This window comes from Mus caroli, unplaced genomic scaffold (genome assembly GCF_978045245.1).
Source record: "Mus caroli unplaced genomic scaffold, Mus_caroli_1 scaffold_10, whole genome shotgun sequence".
NCBI classification, from domain to species: domain Eukaryota; kingdom Metazoa; phylum Chordata; class Mammalia; order Rodentia; family Muridae; genus Mus; species Mus caroli.
This window is the reverse complement of record NW_028227265.1, coordinates 110,775,386-110,791,949: the sequence shown is the minus strand read 5'-3', so window position 1 is coordinate 110,791,949 and position 16,564 is coordinate 110,775,386. Positions and strand designations below refer to the sequence as shown.

Here is a 16,564-nt window from a genome sequence, read left to right as displayed (position 1 = left end):
TGAGGGGAAGCTGGTTAAGACACAGGATGTTCTTAAAGGGAGGTGAAACCACAGGATGCTGTAAGAGGAGGTTCTGTCTTACAGGGAAGCTCATTAAATTCAGGAAGTGAACAACTTAAAGACTTCAGGAAGTCCCTGAAACTTACCAGATTCACTAGGTTCTTCCCTTCTCAACCATATTGAAGCAGTAAGAATTGCTGAGACAAGTGGAACTGCCTATAACACACCCAGTAACCTGACCTGTCTAGAAGAGAGACTCAGCTGCTGAGTTACCTTGAAGAAACAGAGATGATGGAAGATTTCTAGAAGACTCTCAGACAAGAAGAGCTGCCTAGAGGATAACTCTTAGATCAATCAAGTTAGCTAAGTAGACAAGACAAGCTACCTGAATGAATGTGAGAGCATCTAAATTTCCTGAAAGGGTTCGTATTAGCTGAGCTACATGGAAAGGACACCCTTCATCCTGTTAAGTTGTCTGTGGATGTGCAGTATGCTCTAGGGTTCATCAATTGTCACCCATGCCTGTATGGCTTTGAGCAATGCAACCTCCTTAGTCAATTCTGCTCCTATAAATAACCACTCACACATATTCCTGTAACTAAACTGAAATTTATTGATTCATAAAGTTGGACATTAGTGGTATCTATATTTTGATCTGCCATTGGTTTCCATATCTGGGGTGAGTAGACATTTGTTAATATTTCTGAAAGGACAGTACCTAACAAAAGTCATTAGGACTGGAACACTGGGGCATCAGTATGGGCAAGGGGCATTTCTCAAAGACAGGAGAAATCCAAAGTCCTAATGTGTTTCTCTGTGATAGTCTCATAGATTGGTTTGGGTAGAACTATGGACAGGTTCAGTTTCAAAGAGCCAACCTCATAGGCTATCACACAATATAAAACCAGAATCAGCATTCATGACACATGCTCTGATTGTACAAAGAATCCAAAGTACATGCAAGTAAACGGCAAATCAATGTTATCCTAGCACTTAATTAAATAAGAGATTATTGGCTGCTATAATGCCAGCTCTGCAAGCAGCTCCAGAGGGCCATTTCTGGGCAACATCTTTATGTTTCAAAATCGATTCACTGACTGTTATCAATGCTGAATCACAGGGACATACCAAAAGGGTTTAATATTATGTGTCATTTAAAATACTCATTAATCTGGTATTTGCCTAGGCTTTCTCTTGACCAAACATTGTTTTTATTTTATTTATTTATTTATTTATTTATTTACTTTTAGATGAAACAAGTTATCTATAGGATTCTGTGTGACTTTTTTCTGATTTCAGTTAAAGCAACATCAGACTTATAGCTTCATATATCTTATATCTCAGACTTGAGACTTGACCTCTCATTTCCTAGAAAGAACCTTGACATAGAAAAATATCTCTCAAAGAATGTAAACACCAGCAGTCAGGGACTTAGAAGTGATCAGAACAGCTAAAAAACCCCCAAGACCAAGATCTCAGCACAAAGATTTATTTGCTCTTGAAGAACAGAGGACAGGGAATAACAGACAAAGACAAGGGTTTGAGGGAAAAGGGAAGGGGAAGAAGGGAGAGGGTTAAAGCATTTTGTCTTGGAGGGGGTACACAAAGGACTCCCTCTGGATAAAGAAGAGGCAGATATGGCCCATAGGAAAATGATGGTTTATAAAGGTACAAGGGGGACTCCCATGTTAGAATAAAGTATTTAAATTTGATTGGGCATATTAATTCAGTGAGCCAAGGGGGGCTTTTGATTGCTGGACTTCAACACTTTGATAGCTGGATCTTGGTAGTCAAGCTCAGGAGGGGAAATAGCCAAATAAGGGAGCTGATCTTGGTCGCTAGCTTTAGGAATATAACTAATGGTTTTTAGCAATAAAAGGGTAATGGGGGAGAAGAACAAGGCCTGTCATGCTCAGACCAGCAAGAGTCCTTTTAGGCTTGGCTGTCAGAACTAAACCTAAGAACCCAGCAGAATATGATCAGAGATATTATAGTAAAAAGCTTGCTTTCGCTTTGGGATTTACTCTCTTAGCATTGATCAATGTTGAGCATTGAAAACTCCTGAGGAAACTCTGAGGAAACATCTGAGGAAACTCCTTGGCCAGGACCATGTCTGTGTACCATTGAGGAAACACACTTCATTTGCATGCTGTAGGGTCCTTCATGACTTAAAGCTGTCATGCTATCTTGTAGGCAGCCAGACTTCAAATTCTAGCCAAAGTTGCCGATTTTCTATTACTATTAGAAATGTCTTTATATATATATATGCCAGAGACTTAAATGGTTCTGAGACACAAGCACTCACTATCTATGCAGACTTCTCAGAGACAAAGAGATGCCCTTACTCACCCTGCCAACCAGATGGCTCATAAGTTATCCTTCCACCGAGACACCATTTACAACTCTCCTTCCATGCTCACCTAATAAACTCAAAATGAAGATGGCCCAGCAAGCCCTTACACTCCCTCATCTACTTAGTCCCTAAGGAAAAGCCAACACTGATGGGGAGAAGGGAAGAGAGAAAGCAAACACCATTCTCTGGGGTTGAAGTAAAAGCAAACAGAAACAAATATCTAGATCTTTCTTTGCAACCGCTGGAAAACTTTTAGAGAATAGAATTGCTTTTATACTTCTAAAGGGCACAGCACCAAATAGAATAGAAGCAAGTCAGTCAGATAGCTGTAAACACAAATGATAAAAGTGCAAGCACATCAGAAAAACTGCCTTCGGCCTCACACATCCAGCTCTGAGTCCCCAAGGCACTCTGAGGTCAGCTCTTCAATCACAGAGCAGTAAGGCAAGTTCCAGGTGCTCATGAGCTCCAGATATAGAATAGAGGCTGCAGCTGGCTATGACATCAATCCCTGAATAATTCTGAGGCAGCTCTTATCTTTTCTTCCAGACAATACAGGATAATTTATTTAAGGTCTTTAAATTTAGGTGATATGTACAGTATTTCATTTGTTTATTTTATTTTAGCTGTATGAGCATTTTGCCTGTATGTCCATCTCTGTACCACATGCAGAGGGCAAAAGAGGGCATCAGATCCCCTAAAATCAGAGCTACAGATATTGAGAGCCACCATGTGGAGAGTAGGAATTGAGACTAGGCCCTCAGGGAATGGAAAAAATAGTCAAAAATACTATAGCAATGCCATGCATCCACACACCTGAGTACCTGTTGTTCTCAAACAAAGGGGCTGTGGCCAGTCTCATCTTTTAAAGTTTTTGTAATTGAATCATCGGCGGTAAGTCCATTTAAAATCCAGAGCATGTGCCCACGTTTGTCATCGCAGTGGATGTCTTTGTACTGCCTTCATTTTCACCTTCACTTCTCGACATTGACACATGAGTTTTAGTCAAAGAATGTATGATTCTTGTGGCATTCTCCACAGTATGTAATATAGTTAGTTATATATATCAGGTTAGTGTACTTTCCTTCCATTTTAACACCCAGACAAATAGATGAATATTAAATGTCTGTAATGTTTTTATTTATTTATTTACTTACTCAGTTAACAAGTAATTGTGATTTCTAATGCCAAAATGTAGGAAATGCCCTTTTAATATCTTATTTACAAAAGGTAAACACACTGCTGCTCATAGGAGCAGTCACTCAACCATTCTGGCATTTGGTATCCTTGCTTTGGTAAAGTTCAACAACACCCACACAGGACCAAGCCCCTCTTTTCTTGTCAGGAGAAGATTTCAAATATAGAAGATGCCTTTTTGGTATGGGAATGTGGTTTTAGTCACTTGCAGCAGGAGTAACAATGCAGGAGCCATCCCCTGTGACCCACCTGAGTAGAAGGAGTCACAGGAAGGCCAAACACAGAGCTGAAAGGTTCCCAGCTGTGCTTTTCAGTCACAAGAAGAGAGCTAGGAAGCTCCTCCTGCAATGCCTGTTTTACACCTATGCTTGAAAATGAAATAAAATAAAAAGTTAAAGAAAAGAAAAGAAGTAAAGAAAAGCCCACACTGTTTCTTACAGCTTCCATTAGAACTATCTTACCATGGTAGGGTATCAAACAAAGCAGATGCATGGCTCAGAGGCCCAAATTGGTACACACTGTACTTTCAGGAAAACAAGCACTGGATATAGACATTGGTACTCTAGAGTCTGGAGGTCCTCCGGTCCTGATGCTTATCATTCTCATCCTCTCTGCCTCTTTCCTCCACCCTCTATCCACTCTTTTCTTGAACCCATCTATTGATTGTTTATGTGTTTTTGTTTACTATTTTGACAGTTGAACTTGCAGCTCGAAGCTGTCCAATCACCCTGTCCTTCAATTATTTCAGCATGCTTACAGTTTGCTGTTGGAGGCATCTTGAGAATTGTTCAGTAAGTATCTCGAAGATTCTAACATCCGCCACCTTTCTGTTGCCGTCCATCCTTGTCCATTCCTCCCCGGGATTAACTCAGTCTCTCCTGTGTGAACAAGAACTTCTCTGACCTTCTGCTCCTTCACTGCCCTGAGCCTACAGAAAGCATCCTATGATGGGGTCTTGGCCTGACTTCACTGTTGATTCTTGGTACAGAACAGACACTGATGGAGGAAGTCCGAGGCTCAGCACCACACTGTCCTTGGTCCTGAAGCCACTGACGTGGCTTGCTTGCTTGCTTGCTTGCTTGCTTGCTTGCTTGCTTACTTACTTACTTACTTACTTACTTACTTTTTGCTTTCTTCTTCTTTTCTTCAATTCAGCTCGGTGGTTTCCTTTTTATTGATGTGACTCCTACCTCCCCCACCCAATGTCAATCCATTACATCTACCCTCTGAAAAGAAGGTAGCAAAAAGAAGCAATTATTGGGATTCTGAGCCTGTCCATCAGTTAGAAAGGGAATAGCAGCCAAAATAATCATTGGATATGACAGAGATTGACAATCAAGAAGTCTAAAGCAGAGTGGAAATGGAGGGAAAACAAGAGGAAAAAGAGATGTACAGAGGCTGTATCTACCATTATTCCTCCTGCTGAGAGGGACGGAAGAGACAGCTTCAAACACAAAGTGCAGGTCCTGAAGAAAGGAGATGGTGTTTGAGCCTGAAGGAGGAACTGGATGTCAAGGAAGGAGCGCCACCTGTCTTTGTAGAATGGAACCCCCAGCTCAGGTACAGCATCTTCACAGTCTGTAGATGCTTTCATCACCATAGACAATGTATAGAAAGAAGTCTTCTTCACAGTGTTCCGGTACAGCTGACCCATGGTGGCACTGGTGGGTGGAATGACATTGTTGCCAAATAAAAACAAGGAATCTTCAGCAGGAAGATGGATTACCTTCCGGATCAAGAAGTAGAATTGACCAACCATAAGGTCAGAAGGCACCAGGTATTCCTTGTTGTCCAGGACTCCTATCTGAGCTTTGGGAACTTTTTCAACTGTCACTGGGACCCAGTCTGGGGATTTCTTTGGATTTTCTCACCCTCAGAGCAGCACTTCTCAAATGGATGCTCTTCTTTGCACTGGAACTTCTTTCTCCTGAGAACCAGGCCAGACAGAGCTGGGCTGAGGGAACTTGGGACTGTGGCGGGTGGGAGGGAGGGGAAGGCAGAACAGGGTTCTTTCTTCCTTAGCAGAGTTCACACCCTGTGTGATATCTATGCCTTTCCATTTAACTTGAAGGCAAGAATAGAGAATATCTCTACTTAATTTTCTTTAAAGTAAAAGTCTTGGCACGTATATTAGAAGCATGAAAACTAACTCTGAGGGCGACCGCATCTCAAGCTGACATGGGAGTATGTGGTGTTTGCATGCTTTTCATATATATAACTGCTGATTGGATTCATGGAGCTTCAACAGGGATCAGTTAATATATGCCTGGAGAATGAGCCATTAACATAAATATGAGCTTTGATAAAAGGTAATTTGGAAAGCTAGTCAGCAGCAGGACAAAATGAGTCCGGCTCATCATCAAAGAGCAACGATTTAAGCGTCATTAATTCTAAGATGTGATGGCTCAAAAAAAAAGTTTTCTCTAATATTCACAACTGTCACCACCTTTCTCAGCCTTAACTCTGCTTCTCAGAGCTGATGAGAAAGGGGGAACAGTAGAGAGCAAATGTCTTTAAATGTTCACTACTTTTTCTGAACAATTTAGTAAAGCGTGAAAACTCACCATTTCATCTAGACTGAGTTGAGGAAATGCTCAAGAATCTATGGGCAGTAGGGAGCACGCACCCAACTGAAAGGAAGTACTGAGAGCCACGTGGAAAGAGCTTCACCCCGCCCCTCCCCCAGCTTCCTACAGTTAACAGAGTCTGGATCGGGTAGCATATGTAGTAGCACTGATGAGGCTATGCTAAGGCTCAGCATGAAATAACCCCTCAGGAATCTCATTTTTCATAGACATGAGGATAAGGGAAAATGAAATAGGGTAAAAGAGCTTACACTCTAACCTGGAAAAAGGAATGCATTGCACACTGAGAAGAGTAAAGAGTCTGCCGTATGTGTGGATTTTTCCATAATCAAGAATGGTTTTGGTGTGAGGCCTTGATCTAAGGCTTGACTATATTACATGACATGTTTATGTTTATGATATGGCACAGTATTTTATATTTTGGAGTAGAGGAGAAAGATGGTAACAGTGATTTCTTTCTTTGATCTAGGAAGGCATTTCCAGATACCAAGGTTTTCTGTCTACACACTGTCTAATCTCCTTCTGAAGTTCTTAAGTTGCTGGTCCAAGGTCACACATGGCTGTCCGTTTAACAGTTGTATTACAAGGAGAAAGCGCATAACTAGGCAGTATGTTCAGAGCAAATGTAGCCATGTAATGGGCTCCTGTGCAGAAGTCTATGGTGAAAGAGTAAGAAGAGAACGCTGTAATGAGAAAGAGAAGGAGGAGGAAGGAGAGGAAGTCTTCTCCGAAGGACAGACAGTCCATAGTAGTATCTGGACTCTATGAAGAATGGCGAAGGGAAAACATTTGAATGAATGAGGATGTGGGTAGAGAAGGGAGGACCACTTTGGTGAGAATGAAGTTGAGAACAGATTTGGACTCCAAATTCTAGAATGACTAGCAAACGCTTCTAAACGAAGTCATGTATGGCAAGGTTTCACTCCAGAAAGACTGCTTCAGTGTCATGAAGGGCACCAACTAGATAGTGAGGAGCTACAGAGGCCTTGCTTTGAGCATGAGAGACGTCATATCTTCAGAGTGCCTGGGAATCCCTGCACTTAGCACCGTGATCATACAAAGTTCGTGTGGATCATTTAGGTAAAGAAGTTCCCTGACACTTTAAGGTCAGAGCCAACAGCCTCAAAGCACCAAGACACAGATTTGTTGGCAGCAAATGCTTAGTTGATGCTTAAATTTTCATGACTTGAAGGTTAAATATTTTATTAACAGGGAGCAATCTAGTGTGTGGGTAAAAGAATAAATATTTCCACATTAGGGTGTCTGGCGCACACTGTTTCCATGCCTACTTAAATTATTATGACATCCAGGGACTTCCATAGGAAATATGAGATGATTACAAACAGGGAGTAATGGTAAGTGCAGTGCATGCTTTTCTTACTCATTCCTTCCAAGCCCAGGCTTTGGCTTGTTTCACTAGAAAAGGTAAACTGTGGATAGGTGCATGAACAGCATGTAATGAGGCAGGCAGAACAGCAATGTCTGTCCCTGTAATCCCAGCACTTAGTATACAGAGGAAGGAAGCTTGGCACGAGTGCCAGCCCAGTGTGGGCTACAGAGTGAGACCCTATCTCCAAGAGCTAAAATAAAAAAAAAAATGTCAATCACTTAGGAAAATTATAAATTAGTGAGAAATAAAATACTCCTGTCACTTTTGTTTCCCAAATAACTCTAGGTGCCAAGGACAATGGAAAGAGGAAGTGTTTGCTCTTCTTCACCTATTTGCTCTTTGTTGTCTGTCAGAACCCACTTCTTCAGGATTTCCACTTATACAGAAGAACGGCTGAAACACCCATCTTCATGGGACTGAGCAACTACTAGATCCCTGGACCTCCCATTCACAGCTGCCCACTGTTGGGTTAATTGAACTGTGGCCTGTAAGTCATTCAAGTAATTTCCCTTAATATATAGAGACATTCCATATATCCTGTGACTCTAGAGAACCCTGACTTTGGGTATGTCTTTTAACCCCCTACACTTCTTTCAATCCAGTTCCAATAAGATGGTGTACTTAAGACAAGATTGTGTCCCAAGTTAGTCACCTTACCTGAGGGCAATAGAGAAAATCACTGTCATCTTAGATGAAAACAGTAATCTGAATTCCTCTATGGCTCACAAGATTTATGTTTCTTTGGGGGTGAGGGGAAGGAGCTCTCTTCCACACGAGGATGGAGTAACAAGGGATACATTTTATATGTTTCACATAAAGGCAGACTACATTACAAGAGTCCAAAGTTTTTGGGTAGCAATCTTAATTCTCAGCCGCTCACTGAACTGTGTTCTCTGGGGTCACACCACCCTTCCCCGGCTTTTTCATGGTCTCTGTATATAAAATGGAATATAGACAAGGACATTCCTCCAGGGAGCCAAGCGGCCCCAGGCAAATGTTTTCTATAATAACCCAGTTCCTTTACTTATATAGTCATTGTCATCGGAGTTTAACAAATACCAAGCAGAACCAGGAAAACATGTACACAGTAAATTATAGAATGCTGGGCCTCTGCTTCCTTCCATCACCCTGTATTCCTCCTCAGTGAACTCTGAGGTGAGAGCCTCAGCTCTTCTACTTCACTTTTGGCTTGTTAAATCATCTTTGTCTTGGGGAATCTTTTTTAGATGTGTATTCCAAATGACATCATCCCCATTTCTTCACACAAACAAAGTGTTCTTTCCTATAACACTTGGACGCAGGGGTAAGGGGGATAGTCTGCATTTAGTTGCCAAGACGGAAGGAGAGACTGAAGGCTGCACATGTGGGTATTCATACTCAGCCAGCCATTCATCAGAGTGAAAGGAGAGGTCCCTTATTCCCACTGAGATCAAATAGTATAAAGTGAAGAAGCTCATATGAGCTTCATCTTCAACTTCAAAGAAGGCAGAGTTTCCATAAAAGTCAGTATAGTAATGGAGAAAGAAATAAAAGAGACTCTATCCTTAAGCAGAGTAAAATGTTTAGTTCAATTTTTATTCATAAAATTATATTACCTCCAAGAAGATACAATTCTATGATTCAGTACACTAAGGGCCAAGCTTCAAGAGTAATTCCTTGGAAATGGCATCTCTTCTTTTTGTTTCTCAATGTGAAAGGAAGTGTGTTTTAGGAGGTGAAAACTGAAGGAGCTTGGGATATTTGTCATGAAAATGTATAAACACAATTTTATATGGATGCACATTTAATCAAAGATTAATGGGATGGGTCTATAAATAAGTAAACAGAACACATGAATAAATAAAACACACTAAATTATAGGCAAATGAAGGGAGAAAAAGAGATACTTGAAGCATTGTGTAACTTGAAAACAGTCAAGTGTCAGATTTTATCCTAATATATCATCATGACCATCGTTGCAGTAAGTGAGAATTATCTAACCTATTGGTTTATTACAGAGATTGTAAGAGAGAAAAATGAACTAAAATTGAACTGTATATCCACATAGGTTCAACTAGACTGGGAGAAGAAAGGGTATCCTATAAACACTAGACAAACTAAATCTAGAGTGTTATTTTAAATCCCCATATATGTAGAATTAATTAATCAACCCACCATATATGTAGAATTAATTCATGTATATAAATTAAACATGCTTAATGTGGGAAATGCTTTACTGTTTAAACACCAATAACAATAATATTTAGGCTATTACCAAAGTAGGATATTTGATGATGGAGTTGTGCACAGGGTGTGTGACTATTCATATCACATCAAATTTCAAGAGCCTACTTTGCACAGATGTGAATTTTGGTTCATGGAAACACATAACTATTTTAAAAGAAGCTAAGAAGATCACAATTCACACAGTCTCAAGTCTGAGTGGGCTTTGGCGTGCGTTTGTGCATCAGGTGGGAACTCAGCAGTATTTTCTTAAGAGGTACGAAAGCCATAAACATATGTTGAAGTTCCAGGTCAGCACAATTTATGTTGCTAAATGGACAATAAATTCAATAAATAGCATTAACAATACCAATAGAATTCTGTTTTCCTTTCAGTAGAGAAGAAAGTATTTCATGTCCATTTGGCTTGAGAAATCTGCTACTCTTATAAATATTCAATTGTTCTTTGTTACATTTCAAATAATTGTCTGCCTTGGTTCTGCTTCACACAGTAAAGCATCCGAGACATCTGAAACTTGCGTTTCTGTCTGAGGTCTGCTACACATGTGATGGGTACTGCCACTCAAATCAACCGCCTTTCTGTCTGATCAAAGTTATTCCAAAGAATTTGTCTTATCTTTAAAATTGTGGCTGAAAACGCCTGAAATCAATCATGTGATGCATTTCTATATATGTATCTGGGTGTCACTAAATATATGGGCAATGTTGTACAACCTTAGTTGGCCCTTGTCTTCATAATGTTCAACAAACACCTTCTACCCTACTGTGTCTGTTAGCATTCAGTCTAAGTTCTGCCCTGCAGTCACCTGGCAACAGCCAGGTAGGCCTGACCCACTATAAAAGGGGCTTCTTGCTCTCTCCTTGTTCTCTTGCTATCTTGCCTTCTTGCTTCCACTGTCCCCTCACCCCTTTCCCCCTCTCTCCCCATCTCTTCCATCCTCTCTTTCCTCCTCCTCCTCCTCTTCCTCATCCTCACTTAGTGGCACTGTGGCAAGGAGCCTCTAGCATTTAGATACTGTGCTTTGGTCTCTCTCTTTGGTGACTATCTTTCATAGGAACCTTGGTCCTTCCTGTATTCTGCATAAGAATAGATGACAGTCACAGTCATCATCGCTTTGATTTGGAGCACCCCAATCCTGCAACCTCACAGTGCCCCTGCCTCAACTGCAGCCTGAAACCCCTTGACTTGGCTTAATTCTATCTCCTCTTTTCATAGATCATTTAGATTCTATGCTGAATTACACACATATTACCACAGAGACAGTTTATCGTCTTGATCACTCATGTTTACGTTTCTCACTGGTTTGTTTATTCACATGTCCCAAATTCCAAAAGAGTGCCTGATCCACAGAAATGTGCAGTAAATATTTACCAAAACTCAGTTTGTTAAACAAATGGAATTCTCAGGCTATTCAATTCCCGCTTGCTCCTAATACCTTTAATAAGGAGGCTGCGAAGTCTCACTACTCTCAAGAATGGGTGGTACAAGGAGCCATGCCACCTCCAGTACCCCAAAGCTTAGTTCAATCTAGATGTGTTTCCATGGAGATTGGAAGCCTGCAAGTCATCAAAGGGCATACAGGTGTTTTCAAACATTTGTATTCTGACCTTCCTTCATTAGGGGTGTACCTACAGCTGTCTCCAGACTTTCATATGTCCCCCAAAGCCCCAAAAAGGCAAGATAGCAAGCTAGACATGGTTTTCTTCCTATTTATGCTTCTCTATTGTTCTTCCTATTAACAGTCTGTCTAAGAACAGTACTTCATAAGAACACAAAGCCCATATATTCCCATGTAAGTACTGTAAACTGTCATCTAATTTTGCCTGTGTTTACAACCAGGATCAAAACAGTGAGCCAGACACTAAGTAGGCATCAACAATGGAGTGAGTCCTAAGAGGAGAAAGAGGGCAGAGGGCGTACGTAGCATTGGGATTCCGCCCCTCTATGGAGCTCCCTCTTGCTCTCTCCCTTTTGTGCTTTAAATAATTTACCCAAAACAACGCACCATCACGTCTCTGGTTTAGAAAGTTAGCTATTATGATATATGATGTCTTCATTTGAAGTCACTGTGGATTCCAATAACTCAGTCGTAACTAATCAGCAATGTTCACTTTGTGACAGTGACGGATGTCAAATTTGGACCCATTTTGAAGCAACTAGGTTGATAAAATGAAGGATGACAGAGAACTCGCAGGTGCGTGTGGCTGTTCAGTTCCCTCAGAACTGACTGCTGCACAGCTATACATGGCCACTCAAAACAACAACAACAACAACCTTATTGCACAGTTGTGTAGGTTGCCCCATACCCTGGCTTATTGTTCCCTGGTGTTCAGCCCTTCCCTAGTAGCTCAGAACTCCCTGTGTCATTCCTGGAAATGTTTAACCTACAAGATGGAGATGTGTCCACCATCAGCCCTAAATATGTCTGTTGTTGTTCTTTGTGCACATTAAAATTAGGATATAAGAACAACATGGTCTTCACACAGATTCAGTTTGTGCTTTCAGATGGCCTCCCATTTCACTAAAGCTAGTGAAAGGGCACATGCAGGTCAGGACCAGTTGCTATTTGTAAATGATAAGATATACTAACATATCATAAGGGCTGCACAAAGCCTAGCTCCTGGGGCTTTTCATTAGCATCTACTTACATAGATATATAAAATTAATAAAGGCAAGGACCTCAATTGGTTTGACCCCCAAAACTACTTAGGGTTTTCCACAATTCTAACAATCACCCAAAGTGTTGTGTATTAGAAATGAGTCCTGGATCTGTAATTTGGGACTTAGAGTTTCTTTCCCATGGGTCATTTCAAAATTATTGAGCAGACTAAGTAAACATTAACTATTTGTTTAAATAACTTAATGCTATATTTTGTAGCAGGTAGAACAAAATTTTAACTGGAGGAGGCTTTACATTTCTTAAAGAAATATACTGTAACATTTGTCAGACCATGAGCCTGCCCCTTTTAAAACAGTTGCTACTTTTTTCTTTTTTTTAAATTAAACTTAGGGGTTTTTTTTAACTTATTTACTTTACATCCTGCTCACTGCTCCCTTCCCAGTTACACACACACACACACACACACAATCCTTCCCCTATGTCCCCTCCCCTTTTCCTCTGAGCAGGTGGGTATGAATATGGTCTAGCTGAGCTGCCTTGTCTGTCCTCAGTGGGAGAGGAAGTGCCTAGCCTCACAGTGGCTACTCTTAAAAGGCTAGAACCCATAGCCTGAAGGACCTGCACTCTTACAGGAAGCTCTCTGGGTCAGAAAAGTTAAGAAGCCGTGCGACAGTACTTCATTTATGATTTACTGGCTCTCCCAGGCTTTCCATCAGGGATATTAGAGTGAATTAAATCATGTGATGGGAAATGCCTCACCAGACCCCCAAATTTATAAAAGTCTGATAAACCCTTTTCTTGGAGATCGGTTCTAATGCTTTGATCTGTGTGTCCAAATGGTTTTGATCAATCAATAAAGATGCCAATGGGCAATATGTGAGACCCTTAGAGTTGCATGGGTGAGGACACTGAGAGGAACGGGAGAGAATCTCCGTGACTCTGGGTGGAAGAATGGGACATAGGAGTGGCAGGAGATAAAGCCAACCAGCAACGTGAAGTTGCCGGTAAGTGGCCACTGGCCACTTCCCCAATTGGGCCTGGGAAGGTTTAGGAGCGCTCAGCCTTTAAGATAGCCAAGCTAGTGTGTGTGTGTGTGTGTGTGTGTGTCTTTCATTCCTAGATCCAAAGATAGATCCTGGACAGGTCTGCATGCAATCTGCTGCACAAAGTGTTGTAGCTAAAACTCATTTCAACACCCTTTGTTTTTGAGTTTCTCTAGACACTCTCTCAGGAGACACTCATCTGGGCTCCCCTACCAGTCCTCTCATGATACCTATCATCCGCTCTCTGTCTTTCCTGTTCTCACTCTTAATAAAACACCTCTCTGTATTCTAATGTGAAGCCTCCTCTTCCCTGTGACCCCTCTGGTAAACCTCCATCTCCAAGAATATTTACATTACGATTCATAGCAGGAGCAAAATTACACTTAAGAAGTTGCATTGAAAATAATTTTATGGTTGGGGTCATCCTAACACACACGAGGGCCTGTTTTTAAGGGCCGCAGCATCAGGAAGTTTGAGAACTCCTGCATTAAAGCCATATCCTGGCTCATTTTATTGACTTGACACAAATAAGAAGGACATTTAAGAGAAGGGAACTTCAATTAAGAAAATGTCCTACCAAAATGTTGTGGGTACGCTTATATTCATAGTTAATTATTGATGTCATAAGCTACTGAACAGTGTTCTTCTAATGTCTCTGGCTGGCTTTGCCTGCAGGTTCCAGAGCTGAAAGTTGTCCCTGAACTGTCTCCGTGTTAGAGCATGTACATGCTTCCTTTTCTTTTGGTCACAGCGTTTTCTTCCAGCAATAGAAACCCTAACTAAGAAACCCTAACAGGCTCCTTCACACTTAGTCTCCCACACACACTGTACCATTTTCTCCTCCCCCAACCTTAAGGCCTGATTACAGTCTCCAGGTCCTTTCTCCTAATAAATGGAATCTTCTGAAGGGAATACTGTGTCAACTTCCTTTCCTGAACCAACAAAAGTTGTAGTATTTTATTATTTTTTTTATTATTATTATTATTATCATCATCATCATCACCATTACATTTACCAATGCTTGAGAAATAAATACAAAGAAGTTGAAGTTTTCTTGTATGTCTAGAGATGACTTTAATAAAAATGTTAGCCCAATTTTACTTCTGGAAATATGGCCAGTCATTCATACAGTGACCACTCTACAACACACTTGAGTGCAATTACACACAGCTAAATGTTTCTTTGATGGTCAAGGCACTTAGGAAAAATTTTAAACTTCCAAGCATTATCACAGAATCTTAATGTGGGACTTCCAAACTGTTGCTGTGCGTGTGGTTGGCTGTTAAGTGATTGCATCTTTTAAGTTTAAAATACGCATGCCAAACACACCACTTTCTTCACTACCTAGAATACAGCACAGATATTTAGAATTAGAGATAGGAGGAATGACTGTTTATTCATTTATTGACGAAGGAATGCCAGTTTTGAAAATAAAAATTACGCTGGTGGGAAAATTGCTCTCCAGAGCTCCATTTCAAACCCTTGGCTAGGGCAGCAATCCATTCGTCTTTGCATTAGGCTAACAGAGGAGGCGTCACCTGTTCATTTGCAGAATGATTCTGGACTGCAAAAGAGGTTTGGGATAGAAGGCACGCTCCCAACACACCAAGCTGCCATCAGTCCTAACTGCCTCCTCCTGTTCCTTATGCCCACCCCTATCTTGCTCTCCTCCTCTGTTAAAGCACTAATTAAAAAAACAGTGACTGGGAAAAACTGTGGGGTATGAAACAAGGCCCTGTGACTCCCTGCTGGTGGCATGGAGTGCTGTGACATGGAGTGCTGGTGACATGGAGGTGGCTCTGTCAGTGTGATGAACTCCCATGTCAGTATTTCTGACACTCTCTGGAATCTATTTTGTTATTAATTTCTACTATTTTTACCAACCACTGTGTTTCCACTCGAAACCCTACATGTTGCTTCTCTCTTCAGATGAGAAACCACTCCCGTTTAAGCCAGTATGTTTAAGCTGCCATTATGAAGATGGAAGAAAGCCATCCTGTTCCCTACAATGGTGCCTGCCATATACTGTCAGAACACAGTCCAGCCTCCTGCTGGGAGGAGGGACATTTGCGTAGAATCATTATGATCTAAAGACCCAATTTCTTTTAAATCCTGGTGTGTGTGTGTGTGTGTGTGTGTGTGTGTGTGTGTGTGCAGGAATTCAAGGTCCTTTCTTCTAATAAACTGCATCTTCTGAAGGGAATGATGTGTCAGCTTCCTTTCCTGGACCAACAAAAGTTGTAATGTTTATTATCATCAGTGTTATTACTGTCAGTGGAAATGTAAACCGACACAGCAACTGCAAAAAGCTGTATCGAGGCTGCTCAAAAAGTGTAGAATCTGTCGCTCCACGCCTGAGAATATATTTGTAGGAAATGGAATAACACCTTTTCCAATGCTGGTAGTTTTCATCTGCAAGTAGCTACTGGCAGCTAGGGGTAGAGCATTCCAAGTTCACGTTCAGAGAACCCTGCTCAGGACAAGTTTGTGATCCATTCACATGTAAGTGCAGGATGCGATTATTGATGGTAACCACATTCCTTGGGAAGTCCAAGAGGCCTGAGTTCCTGGCAAGTATACTGTCCAGAGAGACGCGCACTCTGCTCACACGGGCAACAGAACAGCAGCTGAAATTACTTGTCGGTGATGAGGGAAGACAGTGTCTGTGATCAGGAGCCCCAAAACACCTGCCTATGGATGACACTGGTGCGCCAGGAGCCAGATGCTCTTTCCTGTGGGTGCTTGCAAACTTGACTCTTACTGCTAGATTTTCCAGAAGTTTCTTTTTATGATGGAGACCAAAAAGGCAAGTGAGTGACAGGTGAAAAATAAAATCAGAAGCTAGGAAGAAAAGGTGTCTAACCATGGATGCCCTTTTCCTGGTGAGTCCCATGCAGATCTGAGGTTCCTGTGCAGCTGGGGATGGGGGGCAGTAGAGGTGGGGTTGGGGGAGGGAAATCATCTCTTGCTTGCAACCTCACTCTGAGAGCAGTTACCCCTGCCTGGCCACCTCTCTACCCTCCCTTAGAAACCTGCAAGAGGCTTTTCATTATTAAACCTGGTCTAAGTCCCTAGATCCTGCCTGGAACCTCTCACCTGAGTCAGTGACCCAGTTGCAGAGACCGAGGGGACGCCATTGCAGATCAGTTTTCA

The 16,564-nt window shown here is 41.5% G+C and overlaps 1 pseudogene; it reads right to left on the bottom strand.

Moving 5' to 3' along the window:
* Window positions 1-5,121: 5,121 nt before the first annotated feature.
* On the bottom strand, window positions 5,122-8,211 carry LOC147002507 (gamma-aminobutyric acid receptor-associated protein pseudogene; annotated as a pseudogene).
* Window positions 8,212-16,564: the final 8,353 nt, after the last annotated feature.